Source organism: Aquila chrysaetos, chromosome 16 (assembly GCF_900496995.4).
Source record: "Aquila chrysaetos chrysaetos chromosome 16, bAquChr1.4, whole genome shotgun sequence".
In the NCBI taxonomy this organism is placed as follows: Eukaryota; Metazoa; Chordata; class Aves; order Accipitriformes; family Accipitridae; genus Aquila; species Aquila chrysaetos.
The window spans coordinates 8,226,639-8,242,713 of record NC_044019.1 but is presented as its reverse complement, the minus strand read 5'-3'; the positions used below and the strand labels follow the sequence as shown (position 1 = coordinate 8,242,713).

Genomic DNA, 16,075 nt, shown 5'->3' with positions numbered 1-16,075 from the left:
TCAAGGGAAAAACCTGGTGTCCTAGTTCGGCTGGGATAGAGTTAATTTTCTTCCTACTAGCTGGTACAGTGCTTTGTTTTGAATTTAGGATGAGAATAATGTTGATAACACACAGATGTTTTCAGTTGTTGCTAAGTAATGTTTAGTCTAAAGTCAAGGATTTTTCAGCTTCTCATGCCCAGCCAGCAAGAAGGCTGGAGGGGCACAAGAAGTTGGGAGGGGACACAGCCAGGACAGCTGACCCAAAGTGGCCAAAGGGTATTCCATACCATGTGACATCATGGCCAGTATATAAACCGGCGGGGGGGGGAGCTGCTGTTCGGGAACTAACTGGGCATTGGTTGGCGGGTGGTGAGCAACTGTATTGTGCATCACCTGTTCTGTATATTGCAATTCTTGTATCATTACTATTTCCCCCTTCGTTTTCTCTCCTATTAAACTGTCCTTATCTCAACGCACGAAATTTCACTTTTTTTCTCCGATCCTCCCGCCCGTCCCACCGCGGGGCTGCGTGGCATCAGCTGCCTGCCGGGTTTAACCACGGCACGTCGGTGCCACGACAGGGCCTGAGCCTGCGGGTGCGCGACCGTGCTTAACGCCGCCACGTGAACTCTCGGGAGGGGTGGCATGACGGCCTCAGCAAGTTTTGACCTGCTAAAAGGGAAGGGGAAATAATTTCAGAGAAGAAACAACTTCTGGAGAACCTGCCAGAGCCCTCCAACGCCCGCAAGACTAAAAGCCCCGGAGCCTCTGCGCGGCACACGCGGGAGGTTTTCTGCAGACTCCCGCGGCTCTGCCCCTCCGGCTGAGACCTGGCCCACCGTTTGCAGTAACCCGCACCGCAACACCTACAGCCATCAAACAGCCAACCGGAGGGACCGCCCTGCCAGCCTAACAAAAACCAAACCCCAAAGCAAGGCAGCCGCGGTGACTCCCGGCCGAGCCGCCGAAGCCCCCTTCGCCCGCTCTACTTGCGGCGCCGGCACTGGCGGGACCGGTTACGCGTTTCAAGGCGGCCGGCACTGCCGCGGCGGCTCTCGGCCCGCCCCGCCCCGCTCCGCCGCCACCCCGCGCCGGGCTGAAGCGGCGCCGCCGCCGCCGCCTTCGGGCCGGCGGCGTCACTTCCGTCGCGGCGCGCTCTGCTTCCGGTCGGCGGGCGGGGGCGAGGAGGCGCGGGGCCGCCGCTGCCATGTCCGCTGCGGGACGCGCTCCCGGGCCCGGCTCCGGAGCCGCCTCTCGGTAAGAGCCCGCTGAGGGAGGCCCGGCCAGCGCCGCGCGCCCAGCGCCGCCGCGGGGAGGGCGGCGCGTGGCCTCCCCCGTCCCGAGCGCGGCTTCCCCCCACCCCTCCCCCCCCGCGCCGCTCCCCCGCCTCGGGCCGGGCCGGGGCCCGGCGGGCCCGAGCTCGTCGGCCGCGGGGGCGGAGGCGGCGGGGACGACGCGCGTGTGAAGCGTGTGCTTCCTCCGCCGCCGAGCGCGGGCACGAGGAAGGCGGCTAGGGGCGCCGCGGCGGGAGCGGTGGTGCCGGGTTAGAGCCCGGGGCTCGCCGCCCCTGGAGTCCGCTGCCCCCCCCCCCCGCTCCCGGAGCGCGGCGGGGTGTTCCCCGTAGTCCTGGTGCCTCAGCCGCTACTGGTGGTGCTTGGAAGAGCTGGGAAGCGGCTGAAAGGTAGCAAGACACTGACTGACTCCCTTAGCTCAGCTCAGGTCCTGAGGAGTGGCCTGTGCGAGGTAACCGGGAGAAAGAGCTCGCCCTGGGACGTGCCCGGGGCTTGGTGGGTTGGTCACAGGGCCAGCAGCAGCAGGCAGCCTCAGCTCAGGGCAGCCCTGCTCAAACTGTGCTGGCTTTGCAGTGAGACAGTTAAACATATCTGCACTTGGTTGTTGGATGGGTTTAGTCGCTCACAACGGAGCTTGTCCAGACAGGTCCAGGAGGATGTGTTGGGGCTTGGCAGGGCCGTGGTCAGTTGGGCTTCACAAGCTGTGCTGGATCCAGATCGGCTCTGCTGGACATACCTAGTTCTGGGAATGCTGCGCAGAGTTGCTGAAGCTTTATGTGGAGCCAGCTCCAGCACAGCATGCCTTATTAGTTTGGTTTCTGCACTGCATGGTGTGGCTAAATTGTTTCCAGACTACAGCTAATCCTCGATGCAACATAGCTGTAGTAATTCAGATGGAGCATCGTACAAAAAAGTCTTGGTGGACTTCGCTTTCAGTATGGAGCTGGCTTTACTTCTGCTTCTGTGATCCACTTAATCTGTAGCGTAGTAACTTCCAACTGGTAATTAAAAGTCAACCATGCTAATTAAGATTTTTACAATTATCATTTTCTGCCTCTATTCTTTGGTTTCCTTCAATTTGGTCTGTTGCGGATTAACTTAAATTCATGATACTGAAGAAGATAGGTTTTGTTGAGAATCATGGCAATTCACATGCCTCAGGTCACTGTTTTCAAAATAAGCTACTTTTAAAAATGCACAAACATAGTGGCTTCCTCAGCCTGCAAAACTACTGACCTATCAGACTGTACCTATCATGTTTTGGGTTTTTTCTTACTGCCTCATGGTGCGATACTTCTTACTTGTGCAGTTCTGCAGTCCAGTTTTTGCTATGCAAACAGTGATACACAGGTACATTCTCACTGCTCTGTGTCTAAAAGGTAGCTGAGGTTAAGGTCTTGCAGTTTACAAGCCATTAGAATTACCACACAGTGTCTTTCTGCAGCTTTCGCCGCCTCCTCAGCTCTTCCATGCAACCTCAGCAGCAGTTATGGCACCTTGGTAACTGTGTATTGTTGGGTTGTGTGACAAATTTGATTGGAAAACTGTCACTTGCCCATCACAGATGTATGCAATAGCTGTAGTAATTCCTGAGTAATTGGTGACTCTGGAAGGGTTTATAGCTTCTCAAAACTTTGCCCTGTAAATATCCAGATGTTGAATGAGTTTTGAATTGAATATGTCAGAGTATACTTTATTAAATGGGTTTCCGTGGTTTGTGTTAATGGGTTGGAGTACCTCTACAGCAGATTAATGTACAATTTCCTAACTTTTGTGTGCCGAAGGGTAGTTATATATGACTAAACATGAAACTGGATAAAATATACTGAAATATTTTAATTGAATGAAAAGCCTTAGCAAGTACTGTGTTGCTGTGTGCAAGTCGTGTTATGCATAAAGATTCAAGGCTTAAAGCAGATAATAAGTCATTGTGGATATGAATAACTCAGTGCCTGTATTCTTAGTTATCCGAAGTAGGATTATTTTTTTTTCCCTCCCTGCAAATCGGTGCTTCCCCCCCCCCCCCCCAAAGGTGCTCCTAGACAATGGATGTTTGTTAAAACTTGTACTTGGTCTGCAAAACCCTGTGATTGAAAAAGGGGCTGTCAGGACAGAGGTGTCAGAGATATACAGGAAACTTTTGAGGCCTTAAATGGGATCACGTCAGGATTTAACAACTGATGGTCTCGCACCAAGCAGTGTCTACAGACAGCCCACCTCCAGACATGGTCTTTTGCAGTGGCTCCTGAGTGTTTTTATCACCTAAACGGTGACCAGTGGCACATACTGGTTAGTCGTAAGTTGAGGAAGGTCTTTTTCAGCTTTTTCTTGCTTTGTTTTATCCTTAATTTATTCTCTTTCTTTCATCCTAATTTGTCTGGAAGTTATTCCTTTAATTGGTTAAAGGGCAGCAAAACAGGCATCCCTTCAGCAGTGTTCTCTCTGGTGGCCCCTCTCTAGCAGTGATTCAAGGATAGTTCATGCAAATGCTATGACTGGAGGCTCTCCAGTACCTGAGGGAGTAACTTCAAATCCTTTCTTCCTTCTTGCAGCCACTTCCAGAGCTTCAGTGAAGGTGGTGCTGCAAGGGTTCAGATCTCCTCCTAATGCATTACCCAAACCTGATGTTTTAGGAGAGCACTGTGGGCAGAAGACGCAGCATGTCATAGCAGACTCTTCAGTGTATAGCGTCATTTTGATCCACACCACACCAGTCACTGCTGTCTTGTCTTTTGCAGGTTGTCACCAATCAGTCCCATAACTGGGCAATATAACTAGAAAACAAGCTTCGTATTTAGAAAAATAATTTAGTGTTGTGATGAAGCTGATTGGGAACTTTTTCCATCTCTTAAATAAACTTTTGGGGTTAAAGGTATGGCTAGTCTAATTTCAGAGGTGATTGAACAGTTCTTCAGTTCTGCAGAATATGGGTCTCTCCTGAGTTGAAACCGGTCTGCAGAGCTATTCTCACATCCCAAGAGCTTCCTTCTGAGTCTTGAAATTTGCATTGTTTGTGTTTGAACACTGGCAGTGCTCTTTGAGAGTCACCAACTAGCACATAACATAAAGTGTATGGCAGCTTTAAACCTTGGGTGATGGTTCATAATTCTATAAATATCGTACTATCATATGTAATTCCATTTTGAACGTTTTACAAATCAGTCTCATACTAATGTCTTTTCTTTGACAATTTTTTTTCCCTATTCTATTTGAGAGAGCTTAAGAAATTCTTCCTTAAGTATGATTGATTTAAGATGATCAGGGTAGAAAAGTATATTCGGGACCAGGATCATTTGAAAAAGTAGGTGATTAATTATTCTTCAGAGCAGAAAAGAAAGTGGCAGCTGTTTTCAAAACCACATGGAGGTATTCTGAAGTAGGCCCAATCACTGGTTTCCTATCAAAATTTCCCCATGCTGCTTTTTTTGGTAAAGGCATAGTTGTTCTCATATACCTATTGGGGAAAATACTGTCACAGAAAACAACCCCATTGGTTCAAGGCTTTGAAGTTTAACATAGAAGTCTGGTCCCATTTGCAATAAGTCTGATGTTTTGTTCAATACCTTTTTAATAGCTCTTAATCTCAGAAGCCATTTCCTTGATTATTGTGTGTACTTTAAATCCCCATTTCCTGTCCATCCAGAACTTTTGGGGTATAGGGAGGGGAGCTGGCCTTTTCAGAAGATGAAGGGACTCAAAGATAACAGGGACTACTTTATTTTTCTTCATTAACTTGGCTGGTATTCTGGAGAACTACAAAGATACACGAGGTTTAATTCTTCTTTTTCTACTGTATCATTTTTATTCTCTATCCAGTAGTGAGCTCTCATGCCAAGCCTGCTGCTACGTTGACCTTTCTGGATATGAGGAAAAATAAATTCTTCTGGCTTACAAAAAAAAAAAAGTTACAAAATACTCATTCTTGCCTGACCTGAAGAAAGCCAAAAAGTCCCCGTGAGTCAATGATACCACTGCTGTCAGCATTTTAAAATAAGATAGCAAAAGTAGTTTGACAATTCTCTGAATTACTAATCTGTGAGTAGCTTTCCAGGACCTAAAGAATTTAACTTTATGCCGAAGAAAAAACAGCATCAAGTTGTTGAGTAAATTTCTCTAATCTCAGAATAAAATGACCTTTTTTGTGGATGCTGTTATAAAAAACATACATAATTGGTCTTTACTGAAAGTGTTAGTTCTTGCTGAACTACCAGAATCCAGTGTATGTCATGCAGCTGCTTCTTCCAATGAGGGAAGTAAAAAGTGAACTAGTTAAGAGAGTTTTTGGCGGTCTTCATTAACTGGAATAGGCCTAAGTCAAAGAGGATAGCCCTTTGGGGAATTTCTTGATGTTGACAGATTTTGGAGCTAAAAGTCAGCAGAAAATACTGTAGACTGTTCTTTCTCAAAGGTTACCTGTTACATATGGCAAGGAAGAAGATACTAATTCCTTGGGCTCTCATGTAGCCTGAAGGCATGTATCATCCTGTTGTTTCAGCAGAAACTTTGAAACTTCAGTCCTGTTAGTTGCTGGCCCAAGGCCCCTGGCTTCCTTGGGGATGGGCATGTGGTCACAGGTGACAGAGCTAGCAGGGCTCCAAAAGTTGTGAAAATGAGTTGTGCCTGCGTTTCTTGACCATCCCAGTTATCAAATAAAACTGATTGCAACTTAATGAAGTGTAGGGTTAAACAGTCTTTGATTGCAACTGCAGTAGTTTGCATAATGTGATTCACTTTGCAACTGGTGTCAGCTAAAATTAAAATGCACAATATTATGACTTGCCGCAACTCAACTAATTACAAATATCTTAGTAAAACAACAACCTGGTCATCCCTGCATTCATTTTGCGTTCTAGATTTTCTGCAATCATCAGAAACTTCAGAACAGACAGCACTGTTTTTGCTAGGATTTATTTGTTGTCTGGTTAGGGATTAATTCTCAGTGACAAGGTCTGAAGAAAATGTACTTATAGCAATGAAGATATCTTAATGATCTTGTTTGTTTCCTCCTGGAAACAAGCAACACTTGCACCTACCAGGTTAGAGGACCTGGTTTACATGATGCCTGAAGCTGTGTAATTAATTCTCTCTTTTGAGGGGGGGGGGCAGTTTGTTTTGTTTGTTTTTTAAGTATTGACCAGAGAAAAACAGACACGCGCTTGGGAAAGGTGCAGACACAAAGTTTGAGTCTGTTCTTGTGACCACAGTTGTGTGAACCCTGAAGTCTCATGCTTTTCTTTCTCACCTCCTCTTTTTTTTTTTTTTTTCCCTGCTTAAAAGCTGTAACTCAGGAAACGCAGTAAGTTTAAAAAAACAAACAAACAAACAAAAACCCCAAACCCTTGATGGCCCTCCATCAACCCCTGTTGACTGTTTTGTTGCTCTTTGTGTCGTTGCCATTTGGCTGAATCTGGTAAAATAGTCTGACTGAGACCCCTGTGGATCAAGAACAATCTCAAACAAGGCTTCTTATCTTATTGAAATGTCAGACTTTTCCCTGCTGTGTTTCCTTTGTCCATGTCTTTGGTATGTGTCCTCCTACTCCTTCAGGGCCTTGAAATGATTTTTCTGTGTATGTAGCAGAAGTTGAACATGCATTTAGCGACCCTGTGGTGTTGCTGCTTGTGAATGAACCCAGAGGCTCGCTAATTGCAATAGCAAGTAGTAATCCATGTTGGATTACTGAATGCACTGCTTTTCTATGTGTAGAAGACTTGGAAGACTGCAGCGAGCAGAAGCTATCTTTTTCTATAGTAAAGAAAAAGTTTCAAGTAGGGCAGGTCCAAAGACTGAAAGCTTATGTCACCACAATTTTTTTCTCTGAAAGTATATTTTTGTTTTCTGGAGAAGAGTTGTTGATTGAAATGAGTCATTGCTTTTAGAAGTTAATATATTTGAGTACTCTTGAACTGAAAATATTTTGTATGGGCTAAATATAAAAAGTTATGTAATGACTAAATTGGCAGTTAGATAATTCAAATAAATAATGGCATGAAAGAGAAAAAAGGAAATGGGAATAGATGGAAGGACAACAAGGAAGAGAAAGGAAATACGAATCTGTCTTTTACTGTGGAAATTTTGTTGTCCTGGCTCCAGTATCTTGTGAGGATTGTGTGGAAACTTTGTACTATTTTTGTGCATTTGAATGTAGCTTTTTTACTGATTGTCCTAGTCTGCAGCATAGGTAAGCTGGAAGCACTCGCAGTAAACAAAATAACAGCCCCTTCTCTTTTATAAAAAATAATGCATGACATACTCAGGATCAGCTCAGAGATTCTTAGGTTGCATGTGAGTTGGTCACTGGTAGCATGTATTAATTATGATTAATACTGAAGAGGACCTGAACTAACATGAAAGAAAAAGAGAATTGGGAGAAATGGGACCTTTAGGGTAGATTTGGAAAAAAAGTCATCAGGCATTTCTTTGCCAAAATTGTACCTAGCAGAGGAGATGGTGATTCCATTTGTGAGATATTAATTCTTATTTGAAACTTGACTGGCCTGCCAAGAGCAGAGAGGGAAAAGGATTTTGCCAGTGAGCTGTAGCAAGAAGCAAATCTTTTACCATCTAAATCTGCATTGGTTTGATATGTGCTGATAGTACTGTAATGCCAATTGTAAGTTTTGGGGTTGTTGAATTCCAAATGGAATGTGTTTGTTCTTGTTTTGGGTGACTTGTGATACAATAGTATTAACTAGTTGTAGATATTGTGATCATATCAATTATTTTGTGTGATTAGGGATGTTCTTTTGATGGTGTTTATAGAGAGCTAACCCCACGGTTATGCTATCCGTGCTGTAACAAGCATCTCTGAAATGTGGTGGAAGGAGGCTTTCACTGGGATGCGGTAATGCCAGGGTACCAGCTGTACAGAAATGGTGGGGTAGGGTATATAGTGGGAGATGGGCACTGTGCATGAAGGGGTTTTATAAAGGGTAGCAGCATTACAAATACAGGAAAAGAGAAGCACTATTGGGTCTGTATGGGTAGAAATCCCAGACCTACAATGTGCTACTAGGATTATACTGGTAACCCCTGGATCAGGGCAGTGATAGTGATCAGGAGCTATTAAGTGAGATCAGAGAAGCTGCAGATTTGGGGGAGTTATAATGGGAGATTTCAACTACCTGGACAGAGACCAGTTCTGTGCCTCCTCAGAAGGCGAGGTAGAGAGAACATTCTTCTAACTCAATAGATGACTGCTTCCTACAGAAACCAAGTTTAAACTTACAGCAACCACAGTACAATTAGATATAACTGAGTAGAAGGGGACAGCAGACAAAAAAAATCCAGCACATGGATATTCAATTTCAAGAAATGGAAATACCTAAAAATGAATCAAGTAGTTTTAAAATCCCCCAAACCATAAAAAGATCTGCCCCAAAAGTGAGCAGCCTACAGGGACCTTGGAATCTGTTTGAAAAACAGTGTGTCAGAAGCCAAGATATACCGTTTGAAAGCGAACAAATTGGTCTCCCCCTAAAAATCCCTCTGTGACTCAATGGGAAAGCTAAAAAGCCATCATGGGGAAAAGACAAGCATTTAAAAAATGGAAAGCATGGTGGGTGAGAACAGGGAAATCTGTAGCGTAGCATAGCAGGTGAAATGTAAAAGGAGAATTAAAAAGGGTGAAAGGGAGGTTGAAGAGCGCCTTGCACTGGAGGCTCAAACCAGTAGTAATACGTTCTCTAAATCCATCAAGAGCAGGGATCCAGCTAGTGATTGCGTGGGACTGCTCAGTGACCAAGGGTGATGGAACAGGCATCTGGGGATGGTAAGGCATAACAGAGAAGCTCAGTGAATTCCTTGTTATCACTGTTACTGCTAAAGATGGGCTCTAGAGGACATCCTGGGAACACCATATAGGTGACTGACTTCCAGCAGCAATAAGATGATAGAGTTATAAATGACAAAATCACTGCTTACTGGAAAATACACTCCATTGGAAAAGAGTCAGCATGGTTTCTGTAAAGGGAAATTCCACCTTGTTAATGTACTGGAGTTGTGCAAGTGCATACGTAGAGGGGAAGCAACAGCTATCACCAAATTTTCAGAAAACCTTTGACAAAGTTGTACTAAGCTAAGTTTCCCCAGGCTTGGAGGAGAGGCTCTCTATCAATGGAATGCTGGTGAAAGCATAGATTTGGACTGCAGAGGACCTCATGAGGTGGCCTCCTTCAGTCTGCTCACAGAAGGTAGGTTGTTCAGGGTCTTGTCCACTGGGGTTTTGAAAATGTGCAAGGGTGGCCATTTCACCACCCCTGTGGGTCACTCTTCCAGTGCAGACCACTCACATGGTCAATAAATTTTTCCTTACATTGACTGGGATTTCCCTTGTTGCAATTTATGACCGTTACCTCTAGGTGCTTGAGATGAGTCTGGCTGTGTCTTTTCTATGATACCTTTTTAGCCTAGCTTGAGACAAGCCTTCATTGCTGCCAGGACTCACAGCTGACTCATGCTGAACTTTTTATCTACCAGGATCTCCAGTTTCTCTCCTGCAGAACTGTGACCTCTCGGTTTGTCCCCAGCCTGTCCTGTTGCATGGGGTTGCTCCATCCCTAGGGCAGCACATAGCACTTGCCCTTGTTGAACTTCACGAGGTTCCTGCCAGCTCATTCTTCTAGCATGTCACAGTCATCTGGATTGCAGTTCTGCTTTTCAGGCTTCTGGACTGCACCCCTCCAGTTTGGTCTTATCCACAGATTTTTTTTTTTTTAAGGGCTGTTCTGTACTGTTGCACTGGTCATGATGAAGATTTTAATATTGTGTCCACTACCAGCTTTCGTAGGTAGCTTTTTGTTACCAGCCACTAGATTGTAGACCTGTAATCACACTCCTTTGAACCTGGCAGTCCAGACAGTTTTTCATCCACCATGTAGTCTGTCCATAGTTTATACCTGCCCAGTGTGGCTGCAAGCATGCAGAAGGGCTCTGAGTTACTAAAACAAGATACAGAATATTTATGGTTCTCTTATTCCACAGAGCAAATCATTTTGTCAGAAAGGGCAGTCAGGTTGGCCAGGCACCATTTGCCTTTGGTGGATCCATGCTTCTTGTTCCCAATTGCTTTCTTGTCCATCATGTGCATGCAAATAGTCTCTGTGTGGATTTGCTCCACAGTCCCCTGAGACACTGGGAGGAGACAGGCAAGTCTGACTGGCCTGTATCTCCCTTATTGCCTGTCTTGAAGGTGACATTTGCCCTTTTTGCAGTCATCGGTTACCTCCCAGATTGATAGGACCTTTCAAAATTATAGAAAGCAGTTGCTTCTCCATCCTATTTGGTCTTATGGAGTTGTGTATGTCCACTTTTCTTAAGGCGGTCTCTAACTTCATCTTTCTGTACCACGGTTAGTGTCTGGGAGCAGCAGGGACACGCTAGTCCCTAAGGGAAGGGATGCTAAGTGTGGCAGCAAGGCAGGCAGCAGCAGTGGCCTCACCAGTAAGGGTACAGTCCCTCAGGATCCACAGGGTGAGCGGGGCAAGCTGGGCGATGGCAGGTAGCTGGGTTAAGGCAAGAGCCTGGGTTGGCAGACGGATCCACAGTGAGGCAGCTTTGCAGTCATGCTGGGAAGTCAAGTCTGTAGCTCAGGTGGGTGCCAAAGGCAAGAGCCGCAGCTTAAAAGCAGCTCCCAAGGCAGAGAGTGGAGGCCTTCGCTGAAGCCTCAGTAGAGCTTTCTGGAAAAGCTCTCACCAAGGTCACCAGCTGTACTGTCTTGGCCCTGAGCCCAGGTAACCAAAACCCTAGGAGGGGGAATATTTGCTGGGGGCCCTGACAGGTGGCACTTTCTTCCTCCAAGCTCTGCCATGAGGCACAAGTACTTGGGAGGCCTGAGAGCAGACCTTGATGGTAAAGCCTGAAGCAAGGAAGACATTGAATACCTCAGCCTTTCCTGTGTCCTTGGTCAGTTGATTGCCTTCCCTCCTCAGCATCCAGCCCATGGTTTTCTTGGTCTTTTGCTGCCAGTGTGCTCACAGTAGCCCGAGAAGCCCTTCATGTTGCCCTTTGCATGCTTCATCGGTTCTGGTGAAGTCCTCACATGTATCTGGTCTTTGCTTTGCTTCCCATGTGCTTCCTTTTTGAACTTAGTCCGAAGTTCACTGTCCAGCCAAACTGTCCTCCTTCTGCATCTGTGCATTTTCCTGCGTGCTGGGATGGACTTCTTGTGCTTGTCTCTTGTGCTTGGGGGAAGCTGTCCTTGAGGATCAGCCATCTCTCCAGGGCTGCATTGCTCTTTCAGGCCCTCCCGTAGTACTGTACCTGTCAGATTAGTCTCCTGAACAAATGTAATCTAGCTGTTTATTTTGTTACTTGTCATCTTCACTTCTCCTGGGATCTTGAACTCTTACCACGTTACATCACCACATAAAAAAATTATCTTTGATGCATTGAGAAACCTGACTTTTGTTTGCCCCACTGTGTTGCTCTCACAGCAGATATTGGGGTGGTTGAAGTCCCTCTTGCAAACTGTGGTCTGTGATCACTAGGTTTCTTCAGCTGTTTAAAGATGGCTTCATTCACTTCTTGACAGAGGATCTGTAGTGGACATCCACCACACTATTCTACTTTTTTGGCTACCCTTCTTATCATGACTGTACAAGAGGTCTGTCCATCATCCTGTAGCAGAGCTGGTTTGTCTGAGCATTTTTGTCACCCTGTCTTATGTGTGCTGTTCTCTACCTGGTGGGTCTTCCCTGACAAACCTAGTTCAAAGCCCCCTGACTCCGTTAGCAACCCAGGTAGCAGAGGACAGGGCTTAGTGGTCACTTTAAAGGCTGGAGAAGAGAGCACTGAGGTACCCTTAATGGTGGTGCTTAGTCTGGTTTTGTCCCGCATTTTCACCAGTGATCCAGAGAAATGAATGGCCAGTGAAATCTCCAAGTTTACTGATGTTACTGAACTTTTGAGTCATAAAAAGCCACACCAAAGGCAGAAGGATATCACCAAACTGAGCAGTCAAAAAGGTGGCAGAGGAGCTTCTTGTAGATGAATTTACAGAAACTTAAGGTAATTACCATAAATATGGTTTAGATTGCTTTCCCTAAATTAAGGGTAATTCATCTAGGGAAAAGCAATCTAAACCATATTACATGAGGCTGAACTCAGAACAGGCAGTTACGACTCCAGGAGGAGAACCTGAGGACAGTGATGGTTCGTTGAAATGATTACTCAGTGTAAACGGCAGCCAAACAAAAAGCCAACGATGTTGGCTGTCATTAGGAAGGGCGTTGAAAACAACAGAGACATCATTTTACCACTTTGTAGTAAAGCTGCGATTGCAGCCACATCTTGTATACTACGTGCAGCTCTGGTCGCTGCATCTCAAGAGGGAGCAGGGAGGGGCAGAACAGTGATCGTAGGGGATGGAGCAGATGGCTTACGAAGAGAAGCTGAAGGCTGGGACTCTGATTTGGAGAGAGAATGTAAGCAAGGTGTACAAAATCCTGAAGGCAGGGGCCATGCTGAAAGTGGAGCTGCTCGCCCAATCCTGCTGTACTAGGACTGAAGGCACTCGTAAGCTAGTTGCTGTAAGACAGCTGAGAAGTTCTTCATGCGGCAGGTCGTGATCTGCACTGGGCGGCCGTGGGAGCTGCCGACAGCAGCCGGTTCAGAGAGGGACAGAACAAATTCGTGGGAAATAGGTCCGTTGGTGGATGCTGGAGGGTGAGGCAGGGATGTCCCCTCTGCGGTCCCACGCTTGTGGCTGCTGAAGGGGCGTGGAGGGGGTGGTGGAGAGCCAGTGGCCAGGCTCATGCTCTCCCTGCCAGTGGCATCTGCTGTTGCTGCTGTTGGAGACAGCGCGCTGGGCTGGGCTAGACGGACCATTTGTCTGACCCAGTAGGGTGTTTCTGTGCTCCCACCTGCCTCTGCCAGCAGGACTGATGCTGTGTAAAGCAAATGGTGTAATAAATCTGCTTCGTTAAAAGCAGTGGCTTTTACTGAGCAGCTGAGCATTGAACACCATCATTTAAACTGTTTTTCTCCCCGGTAAAACATCTCAAATATCCAGTACTTTATTCTTTCTTTAATTTTTTTTAGTAGGTTACTCTAGCAACTGTTGTTGCTAAGACACAAATAGCTACAGATGTTCTCAGAACTGATTGCACTGTGATAAATACCATGGCTGCCTCTAATGCAAAATAACAAAAGAAATAAGTAAATTTACTGTGGTCACAACCTTTTTAATAAAATCGTGGTAAAAGTTGAGTACTGAAAGAGTTTCTCTAATAGAACTATAGATTAATTTTCTGGTAGCCTCTGGTGGTAGCTATATGACTTTTTTATATGTATTAGTGAAATATTTTATTGAAAATAAAGGTTAGAGCTGCATGATGTAAATAATTCCTTTTTTTGTGGTTATGATGATGCAGATTTGCTGTCTGACTGATAGAGGATTAAAAATTTCTTTTTTTTTTTTCAGGAAATTTTGTAATCTATTTGAATGTGTCTGAAGTGCCTTCTAGAAATTAAAGGCAGTGTGCTCTGCTGTTTGAAAGTTTGTTTTAAAAAGCTTTTAAGACAAACAGCATTTTTTTTCCTCCAGAGCTGCAGCTCTAGAGATTTGCCACCTATTTATCAGTTATCTAAAACACAAAAATGTATGCAAGCCACAAGATACGAGGTATCTTATCATTTGTGGTCTTTGCAAAAAAACTGTTAAGTCTCAGTGCAAGTTGAATCTTCATGAACAGAGGAGGTAATTGACTTTTCCACTTTTCTTACGTTTACATGAATTACTGTGCTTTGTTTTGTAACTAAAAGGTTAGTTGCAGTTTCATTTTCTTGTGCCATGTGAGCTATGCATGTTAGAAGAAATTGCCGACTTGTTTCTGGGCTCAGTGGATTTCTCGAGGATGAAGTTGTTATTTCCAAATTTTCCTTTTGTGAAAACAGTTCTTTTCCCCATTAAAAATTTCCCTGCTGTGTTTCAAAATCAAATTTAACAAAATTGCATAAGAGCTGGGAAAGCAAGCTACATGTGTGTCATTGTTCAAGGGAAGTGATCTGCAGACAACCTTAACGTTGGTAGCCCTTCAAGGATTTAAAAATAACATGAAAATTCCTATTAATGAAATAGGCATTGTTTAGGATAAAACTCTATTTGTATTGCCACATGTAATTTCAGTAATTTTTTCACTTTATAAAATACTGCACAATTTTTTTTTCCATTTTAAGAGTATGAAATTTTAATCAAACCATGATTTTTCAATCCTACAGGACTGTGTTTACAGGCTTGTCATGGCCACTCGTACCTTCAAAAATAGGGCATACAGCCTGCCTTCCCCGTAACTTTTACAGTGTTTTATTCTGAGTCTTCCCTGGTTAAAAAAGAAGGGAGGAGAGAGCACAGAGAGAGAGCAGTAAACAATCCAGCAGATCTCACGGCAAAGGTTTATTCTTTCCTATTCTTCACAGTATTTTGCAAATATCTGTGTGTGTGGTGTGTGCGTATCTGGGTGTGTGGGTGTGTGCATGGAGAGTGAGAAGAAGCGAAGAATAGCAGAGTATAAATCTTTGCCGTGAGATCAGCTGGATTTGTTAAAGATACTAAATCAGCAGGCTGCTGTATAGCACAGCTTTCATTCATTAACTCTATTCTGTTTTCTTTTTTTTAAATGGCTGCTCTCTGCTGCTGAAAAAGGAAACTAGTAGAGAGCTGTACTTACAAAGGGGGTGGATTTAACAAAACAAAGCTTGAGATATGGTGCATTGAAGATGGATTTTAGAGGGAATTTTAAAGAATTGTTTTGGAGAGCATGAATGCTGTGTGAGGAGTTGATGTTGATAGTGTTAGAGGGTAGGATTTTGGGGTACCACAATTTGAAGTTAGAAACCCAAGTTCCTTTTCCCTCTTACCTCATTTGTATTTTCAAACACTGGAGTAATGCACCTATTCTCATCTGCTTGGTAGTCATGGGATGACTGTCAGATACTGAATGTGCAGCAGTTAATATGATATTTATAAATTAACTTGTGAACACCATGGGAAGGTCATGCATTATGTTACTTGCAGGTCTACTTGTGAAAGCAAATGATTTGTATTAAGTATTTCATTCCTTAATGGAGGACGAAAGCTAGATGGGCCACTCCTGCTTGCCCCCGCCTTTCTTTGCATGTCACTGGAATTGCATTAGCATATTAAATACTGTGATTCCGTTTTCTTTAAAGTTTTTTGAGTTTGTAGTCAGACTCACCAGATAGAACATTTTACACACCCAGGCATCTATTTACTCACTCATTTTGTTTGCATCATTGTGATGGTTCAACTTCATGAAGAATTTCCATTATCTTGTTTTTGCCTGAAGGAAGGAAAAATGAAGCTTAATACACAAAATTGTTCAATTCCTGACAGCTCCTTAAGGGGCTGTTTAATGCACAGACTAAACTAGGAACCAGGCTGATGCTGTCTTTTCCTATGATCTTTAATCAAGCTGTTTAAAAACAAAATGGGAGGTGCTTCAAAACTTTAGAGAATGCCTGTTTTTGCCAAATCCTCATGAGACATCCTGTAGGAGCGGGCAGTGGGCTGGGTTTGCTTGCTTGGTGTAGTCAGAACACTAGTTTGGCTATGTTGAATACCAAATCAGAAATATTTCAGCAGCTCGGCTGATATGGAATGCTGAGATATGGGGAAGGATAAAATTGTAAATAAATTTCCTGTGGAACAAGGAAGTTATATCCATATACCTGCTCACACCCTGATGTGGAGGGGCACAGGTCGCTGCCAGCATGGGAGATGGCTGATAGCTTATTTTGCCTGAAGATTAAAACTGAAGTCATAAACCTTCAGAATAAAAAGC

At 44.5% G+C, this 16,075-nt stretch overlaps 1 protein-coding gene across 3 annotated transcripts in view; it reads left to right on the top strand.

Moving 5' to 3' along the window:
- The first annotated feature begins 1,130 nt into the window (after nucleotides 1–1,130).
- The window catches only part of EYA3 (EYA transcriptional coactivator and phosphatase 3), a 62,852-nt gene continuing 47,907 nt past the window's right edge, over nucleotides 1,131–16,075 (top strand). The window contains exon 1 of one of the 3 annotated variants that reach the window (XM_030039250.2): nucleotides 1,131–1,239. The gene's annotated coding sequence lies outside the window, so the exon portion shown is untranslated. The remainder of the gene's footprint in view (nucleotides 1,240–16,075) is intronic. The other 2 variants (XM_030039255.2, XM_041129421.1) reach the window with 2 other exon arrangements.